The sequence below is a fragment of the Ambystoma mexicanum genome, chromosome 9, assembly GCF_040938575.1.
Source record: "Ambystoma mexicanum isolate Mex_15411 chromosome 9, UKY_AmexF1_1, whole genome shotgun sequence".
Classification (NCBI taxonomy): Eukaryota; Metazoa; Chordata; class Amphibia; order Caudata; family Ambystomatidae; genus Ambystoma; species Ambystoma mexicanum.
Genome location: NC_090931.1, coordinates 1,071,338,615 through 1,071,353,168, shown reverse-complemented (window position 1 = coordinate 1,071,353,168; position 14,554 = coordinate 1,071,338,615). Strand labels below are relative to the sequence as shown.

The following is a 14,554-nucleotide window of genomic DNA, read 5'->3' as shown; positions in this document are numbered from 1 at the left end:
CTGCGGCTGGTTTAATTTTAATCCCAGTTTATAGAGGTCTTTTATTGCTTCTGGGGTGAGCGCCGTCGCAGCCTTGCTTCTTACATGTAGGTAGGCTTTCGCTCTATGTTCACGATGGTATGGTTCAACCAGTATTAAGTCGTCCGTTCTTAAATTGCGGAGCTTATCTACTTTCCCCATTATATTTAAGACTGTTGTACGGTTCAGCACCAAATAGCTGTCCTTAGCCGAGATTTGTTCCAACTTGAAAAGTAGCGCCCCTTCAAGTTTTTTGTCTTTCTTTGAATCAGCCTCCGAGAATCTTCTGGACTCTTTAAAGGCAGGGAGTCGTGCTCTGTCGGCGTTGTAAGTTCTGTTTTGTTTCATGTTCTCTTTGTGCCTCCTCTTTTGGTGTTTTGCTTGATTTCTTTAAGTTTCTTAGTGCAATACTTGGGGAATTTGAGCGCGAACATTGGTTTGAATTGGTAAAGGCCACTGCCTCGTGCTTGTTTTTCACTTCCTGAATGGGGTCCACTTCTAGCGAGGGGATTTCATGTATTTGCTTTGACGGAGCCCCTCGCTTTGTCAGAGTTGGCGAGTCTATTTCCCTGGCGTTTGCATACTGTGATATATTCAGCAAGTCTGAGGACGATCCAAGTCGTCACTTATTTCAGGTGTGTCTGCCGTTGTGGTATGCTCTAGCTTTATTGGCATTGGCTTTTTGCCCTTGATTTGGCAGGGTAGCCGTCCCTTGAATAGGGCCCGGTTGGGGCGGGGTTTCTGGTGTATTTTCTTGTGTGCATAAAAGCAGCGGTGGTTTGGTGCCATTTTTTTTCTTTTCTTTCTGCTTCCTACTAGATATTTGCGCAGACGGAGACGGTAGCGCCACAGGAGCGGATTGGGATGCTGTCTTTGGTGGCACTTTTGAGAAGATAGGGGCCACTTCTTTTTTTTCTCACACTGTGTGGTCTGCGTGGCTTTGGTCATGCTTGCTGTACTTATTTGATGCGTGTCACATCTGTTTTGTAGTTCTATAGACAGTTTGTCAATTTTTTCTTCTAGTTTTGCATACATGTTATTCGAATTTCTTGCAGTGGCAGTTAGATATCCTTCAACGAAAATTAGTTTGTCCTTCAGTTCGCTGATCATTGATGTGTTGTCTTTCAAGGCCTCATGAATTGATTCATATAGCTTTCCAAAGGGCTTTAGAGCAATCGAAAATGCTGATATCACAGACAGAATGTCTTTTTTCTTTTTTGAAGGTGAGTCATTTTCAGACGTATTTGATGTATTGGTGAGGTGTCTGGATTTGAAGGGGGTATTTAACTCTTTGGTGCCCTGGAGCACCGGAAGTCTCTCAGAGAGCCTCCTTTCTGAGGCTGGAATATTGACTTGGGTTGCCTGTGGCAGATTTTCCATTGTTTGGCTCGGGTTTCCCTGTATGTGTGGGCGTGTCCATGAGTAGTGTTCCTCTTTCTGGTTGAGGTGGTGGTTTTGTCTAGGCTTAGCTAGGCCTAGGGTAGCCGAAGAGTTTGTAGGGCCTGTACAGGGTGTGTTAATCAGGCTCAGGGGGTCTTCAACGGTCTTTTTGGGAGAACCTATCCTCTTTTCCATGAGGTCCGTCAATCTTGCTTCCAGCTGTGGAACTTTTGGGAGCGACGGTCTCTTTGGCTGTGGTCTTGGCGTTGCTGATGGGCCAGATTGTTGGGGTGATGGAATCGTGTAGGTTTGCCCTTGAAGATTTGTGTCGGTTTTTCTGGCTTTGCTCAGTGGTGAGTTGTCTTGGATTGCCTCCAAGATTTCCGCGTCCGACAACTCGGGTTCTTGCCCTAATTTTCTCTTATGCTATTTCAAGAAGTATTCTTTCAGAGTTGTTGGGTTCGACGAGCTTGGGCAGCCTTTAGAGCCCCCATGGAGTTTGGAAGTGACTTTTCTCTGTTTCTTTGTCGTGCTTTTTCCAACTGTTTGTTTCTGGTTTGAGCTTCCGTTGATGATTAGGATCTTTGGAGCCTGGTTTACTTTCTTATGTACTAGGTCACTGTGTTCTAAATCACTCATCGGCGCTTCAATTAAGTCTGGGGGGTTGCCGACAGCCGGGTTTGAAGTTCGAACTCGGGGGGCTGAGCCCAAATGAAGGTCTATAACTCCATGTGCAACTTTGGCTGGCGAAGTCTGCTCGGTGTCGACTTGGGCACCTAGTTCTAATTCAGGGTCCGTGGTGCTTACCACTTGAGACGGTGTGACTGCCCCAGGTTCGTCCAGCTGTTTGTTGGGTGAGAACACCTCGTCCTCAGATTCGGTGTCCCAGGAGTCATTTACACTCGTTTTTCGAGGGATGACTTTGGGTCTGTGCTGTTGCATCAGCTTTGAGTGACTGCGATGAATTTGGACTGTGGTCACTGTGGGTCGGATTTTGGTTTCGCCTCCGGTCTCTGGCGTCGGAGCACTGGCCGTCGGATCCTTCGGGTTTCTCTCAACCACCTGGTCTGTGATGTTTGTCGGCCGTGCTGAAGGGTATAGTCGTGCCAGAGAGTCGAGGTGTCCGTTCGGATCAGGACTTGTGTACGGGTGAGTGCGTTTCGTCAAGCCCGGCCGTGAAGATCCCTGCTGCGACCGTCCTCCGACAGTCTCCGGCGAGGAATCACTCGTCGAAACGGTAATCGGGCCAGGCGTTGATGGCCAAGCCCGTTTTGAAACAGGGCTGGCTGACTCGTTCGCACTCAACACAGATGGCACAGAAGATGCAGATGAAGCAGCGCCCCCCGCCACGGTCTCCCCTGAAGAATGGAGTTTTGGGTCTACGGGCACCCCAGCCCCGCCAGTATTCTTCTTCTGTAGAGGCCCGCTGGCGAGTTTGGGAGAAGGGGTGGGAGAATGGACAGTGCCAGAGGGATTGTTTGCCTGGGCTGTAGTCGTAGTGAAGAGGGCAGTGGCTGCCGACAGCCCTTTTCCATTTCTGCTGGCTTTTTCGGTCACTTCTGTAAGGTCCTGCAGATCTTTGTGTTGGTGTTGGTCTTGAAATATTTTGCTACTTCGTAATCGACGACTAATATCCTCAGTGGGGGACAGAGGCGCCATGTGCAATGGGTAGAGAGTGGGGGGGAAGAGAAAGACCGCTGATGGGTCTTACCTATCCGCTCCGACCCGACTCCCGCCACCAGACACACTGCTTCGCACACCACGCTGCGCTCTGCACCTGCGCAGTGTTTTTGTAGCTAAAACGTTGAAGGTTCACTGGAAAGCGAAAGCGGACTGCGAGTCCGTGTAGTAGAATCAAGGTGCGTTCAGCAGCGTCCTGTCCTCACTCCTCACAAGACACACTGCTTCGCACACCGCTCCGCGCCTGCGCGGTGTTTTTGTAGCCAAAACGTTGAAGGTTCACTGGAAAGCGAAAGCGGACTGCGAGTTTATGTAGTAGAATCAAGGTGCGTTCAGCAGTGTCCGGTCCTCACTCCTCACAAGACACACTGCTTCGCACACCGTGCCGCGCCTGCGCGGTGTTTTTGTAGCCAAAACGCTGAAGGTTCACTGGAAAGCGAAAGCGGTCTCCGATTCCGTGTAGTAGACTCAAGGTGCGTTCAGCAGCGTCCTGTCCTCACTCCTCACAAGACACACTGCTTCGCACACCGCTAATACTAACATCATCTACACCATCCAAACTTGGATGGCTGCTAACAGCCTCTGTCTCAACTCAGACAAAACCGAACTCCTGGTTGTAGGCTCCCCCGACACTCTCAAAAAACTTGACGACCAGTTTAGCCACTTTATCATTGAGTCCATCAAAATTCCAGTGCCCGAGTCAATAAAAACCTTAGGCATCTACCTTGATTCAAGTCTGTCCATGACCAGGCAAGTGAATGCCATTGCCTCCTCGTCTGCCTACCATACTAAACTCCTCAACACAGTCAGACCCTACGTCTCCAATGACACCTGCACAAATTTAGCAAGAGCTATCACTGGATCACGGTTGGACTACTGCAACGTTCTCTTCCTAGGACCTCCACAAAAAATCTTGAGAAACTGCAAGTTATTCAAAACAATGCCTTATGTGCAGCACAAGGCATTTCCAAAAGAGATCACATCTCTACTGCCAGAAGAGCCTCCCACTGGCTCCCCATAAAACAGAGGATCATCTTCAAAGCCCTGACCCTCACCCACAAATGCATTCACCTCGCCGCACCAGCATACCTATCACAACGGACCCACCCTGCCTCATCAAGACCAACTAGGACCCCCTATGCCAACCTACTCACCATACCCATGGTAAAAAGAGCAAGAGCCGGTGGTTCCAGCTTCCCCTACCTAGCGCCCCTGTACTGGAATGCCATCCCCACTGCCCTGCGAGCTGAATCTTCACTCACCGCCTTCCGCAAAACCTTGAAAACCACCTTATTCGCCTTATCACCATACCCCTGTCATGACGTCCATGGATATGTTAACTATACTTGTTGCATGTATAACATGTACTACATCTCTGTGCTCCAATGTTGTAACTTATGCATAATGTAACTATGTTTGCTGCAAGTAACAGCGCCACAATGCCCCTGGGCTGTCTGTGTGCTATAAAAAAAAAATGAATGGGAACCTTTTATTGTTCTAAACATAATCTGAAATAGTATGATGTCACTTTTTTCTTTTTTAAACAACTTTATTTTGGTTTGGATACATACATGGGACAGCAGTACAATGTTAACAGGTATGATACATTTTTAATAAATACAAACAGCTTGGTAAAAAATACTTTTATTATTTGTACATTTACTTGTGCCCCCGTCCGACCCCCTAGTCTTATTTGTGCCCCCTGGTTTGCAGACCCCCCAATAGTGATCTCTATGGACGCCAGTGCACAGAACCATGAATATTCTATCTTTCTGCACTGAACTACAAGTCCCAAATCTTGATAAACGTTAACATATACTTCGCTATGCTGGCCGAATCTCCCTCTCTGTGAACGGCTGCACAGATCACATCCCCAAATAGTGCCCCCATAGTTATTTAGCAGTTGGGACAGGACCCTCCGTAGTAGAGGGACAGGATCCTTCCGTAGTAGAGATGTTTCATTTTTCATGTTCCGACTGCACATCCAAAATGAAACGGAGTTCAGTGTCGATGATGATGTTCAGTGTTGATGATGATGGAGATGATTGGCCATTAAAACATTAACATGACTGTTGGCAATGTAGTAATTGTGTGTGGTATTAGAGATCTGCATTCCATGCTAATTGCTAAAGAAAGGTAGCTCAGCATGTTGAGTGACTATTACTGACATTTAATATATTCAAAACAGCGGGTACATCCTACGGATTTTTCTGGTTGTATCTGAACAAGTGTGCCTTGGAAAGCACGATTTCAAACTCAGGAGGGGTCGGGCTCTGTTGCCTGTTCATGGGGGGAAAGATGGGACTTCTGCCCCTGTACTCAGTGGTCGAAGTGTAAAACCCACCCTAATACTCACTGTCACCTCCCAAAATCAAACCCAATACCGGGTGCTTCCTTTCCTCCACTTCACCCTGCATTTTACAACGGTTCTAGCAAGACTTAAGAAAACACAGTGCAGACAGGGATCGAACCTGTGTTGCTTCGTGTCATCTTGCTTAGAAGGCGAGCACGTTGCCGCTGAGCTATCCTCCTGGGACACCTCCCATATCCTGCAAACACTGCTGCACATGCAGATTTAAGCTTTTTGGCTGCTTGGGAATGCTATGTCCCAAGCAGTCTATTGAAATAAACACCACCAATGCAGGCATGCCAAGATAGTACAGTGACATGTTACACTGGCTCCCAAGTAGGAGAGAAGTTGAATTGTTTTGTTTTTAAAGTTGCCCTCCTGGAACGGTAATTCGGGTTACATAAAGTAATGGAACGATCATGGATTGCCCCAAGAAGTAATGGAACGTCATGTCTTTTAGTTCCCGGCTACTTTGACCTCTGCCAGTACTGATAATCTAAATTTACTACCGATGCCAACCCAGACAAATTCCATCTCTACAAAAGAAAACAAGCATTTCGCCCTTCCAAGCGGGGTAACATGTCTCCAACTGTAAACGATTTTACGGCACATTCGACTGAATACTGCCTGCATCGCCCTTGTTATCTCGAAGGAATGCCCAGGCGCTTCAGCTGTCAGCCACAACGATCGTTCCTTCTCCAGTCTTCCCGCTCCTGCAATAATTACGAAGTGCCGAAGGGAGGAGGCTGGAGCTATCGCAGAGCACAGACATACGTGGCCTGAACGTAAAGTGCAAGTCACGTGACGAGAAGGAGGCGGAGCGTTGCTAGGGTCCGCTTCTCAGATGGGATGGGAACTTGGGAAGTCGATTTCTCACTTCGGGACGTGCGCTGTGCACTTTATTTAACTCGTCAAACAGCTCTGGCGATTCTGGGAAAACTAAAACTTATGTGCAGGTGGGTTACTTTGACCGTAGTTGACTTCTGTCCAAATGTTTATGTTGTGTACGTCAGGTTCCAGTTGACCGGGAGATCCTTTAACTATAGTGATAGCATGACTTTGTGCCAAAATATGTTCTTATAGCAGTGCATTTTTAAATCTCTTAAATTGTGCTTCGTTATTTAACTTTGGCGTCAGAACTTATTGTTTCAGTTGAGTCGAGACTACAAGTCCCTGAATGCATTATGATTCATAAAGTGCCAGTACTAGATATTCGTGGCTTGGGTTTCATGGGCTCCTGTGGATCTTACAGTAAAACCGAAACAACATTCAATAATATCATGCACTCGCAGAATCATGCATATACGTGTCAGGGCACTTATTTGGAATAAGACCTTTATTTTTCCTTCAAGTTTTATTAGTGTTTTGGATTTTGAGCATTCAAAACGTTGATTTGTCTCCCTTGCATTTCCAAAATAAAGGTTTGTTCTGCATTGAAAGGTACAACTGACCTCCCTACTAAAGCCTTGATGAGTAGCCACGTTTACTGTATATGGTTATGTTCCAGGATACTAGAGGACGTTTCTTGCTATACTATAATTGTGCATGCAAGGTCCGTACATGTCTATATTTAGTTATCCAATCAAGCAACTCTTAATGTTGCAAATAAAACAAATTTTATACATATGCTGAAACCTTTATCACATGCTTCTAAGTTTAGTACACAACATGCTAAATGAAAGTTTATCCGTTTTTACTCGGCAGGCATGAGTCTTTTTTTTATCTATCGCTGTTTGTGCTCTGCTGTTCTCTGTGTTTACCTTTTGGCCTTTCTTCTATTTAGACTTAAAGGAAACATTGTCAAAGACACTAGGTCTGGCGATTTAACTCTGAGTGATTGAACATTGTTGTTTTGGTGGATGAATAAGTGCAGGGCAGTTTCTAGCAAACTTGGGGCCCACGGCGAAACACTACAATGTGCCCCCCTGACTGACACAAGTCACTTCCAAACTACACCACTGTTTCACGCAACAAAACCTTCCCCAATATCAATAAATCGTTGCTAAACAAATACATCTAGTTTCATTACTTTGTAATTAAAGTATTGACAGAAGAAATCTATTGTGAAAACACAGCTGTTGCTGCCGAAGTAAATGGTTCTTCTGTCACCTGCTCTTAACAACGACCTTGCCTGAGCGCAGTTTCAAACTGCCCATACTGGCACACTGTGGTGTGACCCGCCTGCCGCGGTCAGAGTGCGCACTGCCCCTGGGTTGTAGGTGTTCTGTTCGAAGCACCTCACTTGCGTTTCTCGAGGGGTAACACTAGACTATCCATATGAAATATTTTCTGAAAGCAGGTTTTCATTCCAAGGTGGGCAGTCTGGTACACTCTTATTGTACTCTCTCAGAATACTCCTAGGAAAGGGGACAAATAGCACAATTACCTGTTCTGTCTGCTTTGTTATAGTCTCAAAATGCTCAGTGATTTAATGCAATGACCAGAGATCTCTGTATTTGATGAACAAGTCTATGATAAAAATGTTGCATGTCTGAATCAGTAAATACATAACGGACACAAGGCTTGGTGCTCACATCACTGTTCACAACTCTCACCCTAACATTAAAATGTTTGTAACCATGAACCATACATACGCATCATATGTTTTTGGATGTGAGGATAACAATGACTGCAACATCAGCCACTCAAATGGGGTGTAAGGTCTCTTTTGCTTCTTGTTTTTGGAGAATTGAATATGAGGAGGGGCTGGGTCGCAGTCTGATCATGCCCAGACCCCAATGCAGGTACATCTTTAGGGAATTATAACTATAGACCGGAACGAATACCCTATTAGAGACCCCCTATAAAAAGTGACAAATGTGCAGAAAGGATTGTACTTCTTAAAAACATTAGCTGGCCAGTAATAAGCTGATGAAGCATTTTAAACAAAACCAGCTTCTGATACGTGAAGAAGGGACCACTGTTTCGCATCCGCTACCTCCTCACCATTGGGCAGGCCCCAAGTGTTCTTTCTGCAAAAAAGAGCCGGCCTATGCTTTATCTAACAGAACTGGCATTAGCGTTGCTTATTGGTGCTGGCCTGCAGCTGGTGAAAATCATGTTGCGGCGATGTAGCATAGATGTTTGGCATAGAGGATGTACAATTTGAGGCAACTTGTTTGATTGCTTTATGTGTTTAAGTGTGGGGACAGTCGAAATTGTGTCCATGGATATTCACCATCCCGTCGTCTATGCAAAACACCTTCCTCAATTCCCTGTTTGTTTGTTATCCACCACCAAACGTATTAGAATAAGACAAATATATCTGGGGACTGCAAGTCGAAAGAGGGTGGGACAATCTCGTAAAACAATATGTTTCCATTTGCTATAACTTTATGCATATAAAACATGTAACACTTTTATCATATTCATCATCAGATCCACTTGAGCATTTATAAGAAATTCTAAATCAGTTCTTTACATGTTCATTTATATTCATTTATATTACGATTGACAGGGTGGGATAATACTTTGTCTCTGTGTTTTTAATAGAATGATGACTTTCTGGAACGAATGTGTTGAAAATCTGAATTCTATGTCAAGACCGGAGGCTCGGATTATGCTTGTTCAAAGCTTACTCCCCCTTAAAAATGCCACACTCTTTGTTGGTTTAAAAAAAATGTTTTAAAAGTCGATTAATTCGACCAACCTGCTGATCTCATAATGTCTTCCACTCCTATGTTAAATGCCTTGGTAGCCATTGCTCCCCTTGATGAGTGAGCACCATACTTTACTACGTCAATGCCTGTTTGATCCATCACCCATCTAAGCAATCTGGCTATAGTAGCCGGTGTTACAGCCTTGAATGGTTTACAGATCGCTATTAATAACTGTGATTTTCCCCTGGTGGTCTCACTTCCCTCGTCATCTCCTCATATGCTGACAAACATCTGACCGGGCATAGTTTAGGTTGACTCAGAAAAGAATCATCTGATATGGATTTCAAACCGGTCTTAGTCCTCCTAGTTATGAGGACGGTCACTCTGTTCGGTGATATAGTCTTCCTGTTGATCTCCAGCGCTCTAATGTCTGACGATCTTTTACAGGACAGTAGACATAGGAACATTGATAGTTTGCCTGAAATGGCCTTCCTGGATAAATCCTGCTTATCCGGCCATGATAGAAAATGTTTCAGTACTGTGTCCACATCCCATAATTGAGTATTTCTCTCTAGGTGGTCTAGACATCTTTACTCCCCTTAATAGTTTGCAAATCAGGGGGTGTTTTATCATGATCCCTTCGATCCTGGGGTGCCCTGCTGATATCGCAGACGTGGCCGTATTGATGGTTCTATATGCTTTCCCTTGAGCTGCCATCTGTGCTAGGAAACTGGCCACATGAACTACATCTGTTCCATCAGGATGAATGTCCTTCTCCATACACCAGCTAGCCCATGCAGATCTGTAAGCTCTGTGTGTTCTTGGGGGCCCAGGATTTGTTCATGATGTTTTCAGCCTCATTCAATAATCCTGGCCTAAACCAAGATTTCCCGAAATCGCCCATGTGTTTAGATTGAGTTTGCCTAACCTCACTGAAGGGTGTTTGAGGCCTCTGTGGTCCCGTACAATGAACCCGTAACTGGGTAGATCCACCAGGTTGTGGTGTGATAATTCCAGTAGGCTGGGGAACCACACCTGTCTCCTCCAGTCCGGCGTAACTAGCACTGATGATGCTTTCTGCTGCCTTACCGGGGCTAGCGTCCTTGCTATCATGGAGAAAGGAGGAAACGCGTAATCCGTTTGTTGACTCCATGATTGGAGGAAGGCGTCTGTCGCTTTTGCCTCTGGGTCCGGTCTCCACCTGAAGAACCGAGGTAGTTGCTTGTTCAATCTCGATGCAAATAGGTCGACCTGGTATGGCCCCCATCGAGTCACCAGTTCTTGGAACACCTCTTCCAGCTTCCCATCACTGGTGGTCCCTGCGGTATTTGGAGTTCCAGTCAGCCACCTTGTTGTAAGTACTCGGCCGTCACTGACACTTTCTTCTGAAGACAGAGTTCCCAGAATTCTTTCGCCAATTCTGCCAATAATTTGGATCTCATCTCTTCCAGTCAGTTTATGTACCTGACCGCCGAGACGTTGTCGATCTTGAGTAAGACACAACATTGTGCCTTCTCTTGAGTCCAACATTTAACTGCAAAATACCCTGCCAGTAATTCTAGACAGTTGATGTGGGGAGTTGTCTTCTGTTCTGACCACCTGCCCCCTGTCGACAGGTTCCCGCATCGGGCTCCCAGTCCCATCTGCTGGCATCGGATTAGATGATCCGTTCCGGGGTTGAGCCAAATATGGCTCTCCCGTTCCATGCATCCATGTGGTGTAGCCACCATTCTAATTCCTCCCTTACTTTGTTAGAGATGATAACGTTTGTTTCGTAGGATGCGTCCCTTCTGAGGTGTCTGGTCTTTAATCTCTGTAGCGCTCTGTAATGTAGCGGCCCAGGGAATATAGCCTGGATTGATGATGCTAGTCATCCCACTAACCTTGCAATGTCTCTCAGCGACATCTCTCTTCTTGCTAGAGTGTGTCTTATCTGTTTCTTGATAGCGTTCACCTTGGTAATGGGTAGGCTGATGGATCCCTGCGTCAAGTCCAATATAAACCCCAGAAATTCCATTGTCTCTTCTTGCAATATTCTGGATTTCTCCCAATTTATTAGGAAGCCCAGATCCTGCAATAATTTTACTGTTGTCTGCACCTGCATCTGAAGTGTCTGTCTTGACACATCAAACATATATGGTCTAGGTATATTATGAGTCTTATTCCCTGATTCTAGTCACCACTGGCTTCATTATTTTGGTGAAGCACCATGGTGCGGATGCCAGTCTGAAGGGAAGGCATCGGAATTCCCATGTTGACTCCCCTCCCCAAACCCCCCCACCCCCCGCGCATCCCACACCCTCCAGATAAATCTTAGGGATTTGCAGTGTTCTTTTGCTATGGGTATAGTTTGGTATGCGTCTTTTAGATCTATTCTGGCGAGCCAATCTCCTTGAATTATTGTGTCTCTTAACAGGTGTATCCTTTCCATTTTGAAGTGTCTTTATACAACAAATTCGTTCAAACCCTTCCGATTTATAATTGGTCTTACCTTGTGTTTCCCCTTCACAAGGAACATGTTGCTTATGAAACCTCTTGTAGAATCTGTTACCTGTTTTATGGCATTTTTGCTTTCAAGCCCTCTCAGTTCTTCCTCTGATAATAGTCTGTCTTCTTTGTTTAGATCTAAACCCCTTGGAGGGTTCCTCTGTTGTGGTATCTTATGAAAACCTTGCACAGTCTCTAGTATCCATGTATCTCCAGATATAACGTACCCATTTTTTATAAATTCTGCTAGCCTCCCCCATACTGCTGGGGTAACTAAGTGCAGGCTGTTCGCTCTCACCTGTGGAGTTCTGTTGCCGCTCTCCATGCTTCCAGCCTCTTCCCTTCCACTGCCACTTGAGGGAAAGAAGGGAGTCTGCCTTCGGCCCTCTTGGTCTTGCCACTGCGTCCTATCATTGTAGGATCTATTGAATGGGAATCGGCCAGCAGAGCGACCCCTGTCTCTGCTGGTCCTCCCGAACATCTGTCTTCCAAACCCTCTCAAGTGACGTTTGCGCTTTATCCAGCGCCGCATAAGAGTTTGAACTTTGTTAGTTCCTAGATAAAGGAATCTCCCAAGAGCTTCCTCTTAGCTGTCAATGCTGAATCTGATGAAGCTAGTTCGCTTAGTTTTGGATCTATGTTCATTAGAAGTGATCTTCTTCTTTCTGTGGTAATAGCATGATTTTCTTTACCTAACATGCAGATTGCTCTCTGGGCCCACCCGATCAAAATCATTGGGTCCACCGGTTCACACTTCTCTCTGGCTTCTTCACCTATCGGCAATATCTTGGTGAGTGGTCCCACCATGTCCAGCATCTTGTCCTGGCATGATCACCAGGACCTATCCATACCTTTCCTTACATCTTTGCTCATAAAAGTGATCATCTTCTTATCAATCTCGGGTGTCGCAGCAGCACCCTCCGTGAGGTGACGTTGTGGGTATTCTGCCCCCATCTTACTCCTAGCCTCCTTTGCTAGGGGCGCTCTTGGGCGTTTTCTCAGATAGGCCACTATCTTCTTTGGCAGCTCCCATTCGGAGAAGAACGGGGTGCACCATCCTCCTCGGTCTCCTCTTTCTTTGTCTTTGTTGCTTTACAGCCTTCTTCTTCTTCGGATGATATTGAGTATACCTCCTCCTCTGAATAGTCATCCTCCCAATCCTCATCTCCTACTGGGATATCAGAGGATTTATCTTGGGACCTGCTAGGTCCCGCCTTGGATCTCACTCTCCTTCTCTTACCGCCCTTCTTCTTAGGTGGTGTACCTGGGGGGGCGGGGTTATGGGGTTCATCTGCCCTGCGGGCTATCTTTCTACCCTCTTTCACCCTGTGTTTTCAGCCCTTTATTCTCCTCAAGACCCTGTGACAACTTGAGCCAATCCTCCATCAGCTATTTGCTGTGGTCCTTGCCCCAACAAGGCCCCCAGGGCTTTTTGAAGGACCGGAGTCATCTCCGAGTGCCTCCTCTTTTGGGTAATACTAGCCTTGCCCCCATCACTGGAAGAGCTCATGTCAGCACAGAACACCGGGTATTATATTATGCCAGGAGTATTTATGGTTAACCTCTTGGAGCTTGTGTGTATGTATATTTGTGTATGTGTGTGGTTTTACCTGGGACTGTGCCCGTCAATATGAGAGCTGCAGTACCTCTCTGTGGCCTGCAGGGGCGCTGCGTTTGCTAATTGCGAGTCATGATTTCAAGGAACGTTGTGCTCTGAATTATCGAGCGCATTATGTCCCTTGAAGTATCCAAGGAGATGTATATAAATGCTTACGGAGCAATCTATTGACAGAGATTATACTGTAGTAACGGTCCGTGGATTGCAGGGAGTGTCAGAACTGCGTGGTCCTGTTGCGCTCCCTCTTCTGTGGCCGTGCTGCCCTCTGTGGGTCTTCCTTTATGGTTGCAGTTGCCGGAGCACCAGCCCCGTCGCGACTGCAACCTCAATCACCCGAAAATGCAGATAAGCTCTGCTAGATCCTCTACGCTGTGTGCGTGCATGCAGGTCTGGCCCTATGACCACACAATACATTAGTACATCACATACGACATTCATAAGATTAAGGAAAAAAGCACTTAACTAGCTGCCGAGCAGCAATGAAAGAGGAAGTGGAGGAGAAGAGACAGTGTGGTCATGCACAAGGACTGTACTGATTCGTTAAGTTTGTCACATGGTCAGTTTATAGACCAATAATATCTGGACTACCAAGGACTCTAGTTCAAAGGTTATTGAATTTTTTTTAGCTTTGTTATCATATATATTATTGGTTGTACTTTGCTGCTGAAGTAGTGAAATGGAAAGTGAGATATTAATCCAAGCCTCCGGTAAATTTGGTCAGCTAACTGATGCGTTATGCTGGCCATCAGAATAAAGATGACCCATATCCAGTTCTTATCACTGTGGTCTAAAACAATGGCTTATAAATTGCCCCAACTTTAAAGGCTCTGTCAACAAAAAGCTGGAGAGGGTGGGTGGAGGAGGATGTGTGTCTACAGAGCATCTCTGAGTTCAGAATATGCATTCCTTTATTTGAAACCAAGCAAGGCTTAACTTTTGATTGGTGGCTCAGAGGCAGCTGTCTGGGTGGGCCCCTTCCTGTGCCCTCCCCTGAACTGCTTAAGCTCTGCTTCCCAGGCAGCCGCCCCAGGAAACGGGGCTGGATAAGTGGGTGGCTATGGTTGTGTATAGGTGAATTAATGCATGGGTAGTTATATGGATGGATGAGTGGGTGAATATCCTGTTGATGACTGGGCAGTTCAAAGGTACATCAGCGAATATGGTAGATGACTAGGTGAATAAGGGTGGCTGAGTAAGTGACTAAATAATTTTATATTTTATGGTGTTTCATTCTAATATTGTATTGTTTTATGACCTTTTAAGCAGAGGTTCACATTGTTTTAATTGCACTTTTTTTTCCATACCAAATGGTCAAACGTAAAGCAAATACATGTCTTTTCCCAGTGCAAGCTATGAGGGTCTGCTTTGTTTATGGTCCCCCATGGAGGAGAACAATGTTTTGATCATTGAGATTCGACCATT

At 45.8% G+C, this 14,554-nt stretch overlaps 1 protein-coding gene across 4 annotated transcripts in view; it reads left to right on the top strand.

The window, feature by feature from the left end:
• The first annotated feature begins 6,255 nt into the window (after positions 1-6,255).
• The window catches only part of TANC1 (tetratricopeptide repeat, ankyrin repeat and coiled-coil containing 1), a 2,406,012-nt gene continuing 2,397,713 nt past the window's right edge, over positions 6,256-14,554 (top strand). For 2 of the 4 annotated variants that reach the window (XM_069616378.1, XM_069616375.1), the window contains exon 1: positions 6,256-6,384. The gene's annotated coding sequence lies outside the window, so the exon portion shown is untranslated. The remainder of the gene's footprint in view (positions 6,385-14,554) is intronic. The other 2 variants (XM_069616376.1, XM_069616377.1) reach the window with 1 other exon arrangement.